We start from the raw sequence: 2,145 nt of genomic DNA, 5'->3' as shown, positions 1-2,145 counted from the left end.
TGTCCTTTAAGTCCCTCTGACCACATTAGTATAGGCCTCAAATTATGTATGTTAAACATCCAATAAGGTTAATTACACCAGTCTTGTACTTTTAATTATCATGTACTATGTAGATAAAGCTTGGGTAAAAAATCAAAATTTCTCAGATAAACCATTACAAGATAATATATTTTGTTCCTTAAACTAGTTGACTATACTATGACCATAGAAATTTTAAGATTATGTGTTATTATTTTTGTCTTATCCTTTATATATCATAGCAAACCTACACAGATCTTCATCACTTGCTTTGCCTTTCTCATTTTTTTCTATTTTGGAAAATATCTCCATTCCCATATCCTTTTAAAATCTTTTACATTCTCATTTTCATTTAAAAAAAAAAATTATTAGGGTAACAACAAATCAATTTTCCATCTGTTGTGAGAATTCTTTTCCTGGGAACCCTAAGCAATGTGTTTTCCCTTCCAAGTTTCTAGTGTCAAACCAGTGTTTAATTAAAGTTTTCCTGCAAAAAGACCAAAAAAAAAAATTATGAGACATAATAGCATTAACAAATTTTCCATCTGTTGTGAGACTTCTTTTTCTGGGGATGCTAAGCAATGCTTATTCCTTTTCAAGGTTCTAGTGTCAAGCCAATGTTTGATTAAAGTTTTAATGGGGAACCAATGAACTTATTGAGTTTACTTACCGAGATGACTGAGGGGTAGTTGAGGTGTATGTATGACCTGAGGATATGCACACTGGAAAGCCTTTACTCTGAATGGATCAAGCCTTCTCTTCATAGCCTTCCCCAGATTGTATACTTTAGCCCTTCCCAAATCCAGGAGGCCATGTATGATTAGGGTCAAATTACATACAGTTGGCTGGGAAGAGTAGCTGGATAATGCAGTGAGGGTTCAATGGCCATGCTTAGCCCTTCTTTAATGAATGAGCACAACCATCAACAAGCCCAATTGTGACAATGTTTAGCAATCAGGCTCAGCTGAAGTCATGATGAAGGTAGTTATTTCATGCAGAAGGGACTGCTATATAGCATCATCTTATTAAAAGGACCTAGAATTTAAAAGGATTTGGTGCTAGGATCCACATATGAGGGAGAACATAAGTCGTTTGTTTTTCTGAGTCTGTGTCACTTCACTTAGTATAACAGTGTCTAGATCCATCCACTTAATTGCAAATTTCATTGTTTCATCTGTCTTTACTGCTGAATAGAACTCCATTGTGTAAATGTACCACATTTTTGTTAATGACTCATCAGTTAAGGGGCACTTAGGTTGTTTCCATCTCTTAGCTATTGTGAAAAGAGCGGCAACAAACATGGTTGTACAGGTGTCTCTACAACAAGATGAGTCCTTTAGGTATATGCCAAGAAGTGGAATAACCGGGTCATGTGGTATGTTCATTTTTAGTTTACTAGGAGTTCTCCTCACTGTTTTCCATAGAGATTGCACAAGTTTTCTATCCTACCAGCAGTGAATGAGTGTTCCCCTTTCTCCACATCCCAGCATTTGGTATCATTTGTTCTCTTGATCCTAGCCATTCTGATTGGGGTAAGGTTACACCTTAGGGAGGTTTTAATTTGCATTTCCATAATTAAGAACAATTCTGAGACTTTTCTTAGCCATCTTTCTGAGACGTTTCTTAGCCATTTTATTTCTGACTTTGAGAACTCTCTGTTTAGATCTTTAGCCCATCTTTTTACTGGGTTATTTGGCTTCTTGATTCTTTGGGGGTTTTTTGAGTTCTTTATATATTTTGATTTTTAAAACTCTGTCAGATGTGTGTCACTGGTGAAGATTTTTTCCCATTCTGTGGATTTTTCTCTTCACTTTTGTTTCTTTTCACTTTGTTTCTCTTCACTTTGTTTCTTTTGTTGTACAGATGCTCTTTGCTTCTTTGATCTTTTTGTCTACCACTATTGCCTCCAGGTCAGATATTGTGAGGCTCTCCATATAGACACATTCCTCCTGATTTGGCAGATTAGGTACTCGTGTGCAGAACACAAGCTCAGTAAAAAAGCCTGCCACAGCTCAATGTACATAATAGACTAACAGGTCCCAACATCTCCCCCTTCTTTTTTTATTTTTAAAACCCCAGATTATGCTATATCTAGGACAGAAGGACCGTGCCTGTCTTAGGTTGTTT

Source organism: Nannospalax galili, unplaced genomic scaffold (assembly GCF_000622305.1).
Source record: "Nannospalax galili isolate Female #2095 unplaced genomic scaffold, S.galili_v1.0 scaffold788, whole genome shotgun sequence".
In the NCBI taxonomy this organism is placed as follows: Eukaryota; Metazoa; Chordata; class Mammalia; order Rodentia; family Spalacidae; genus Nannospalax; species Nannospalax galili.
This window is presented reverse-complemented; position numbering follows the sequence as displayed.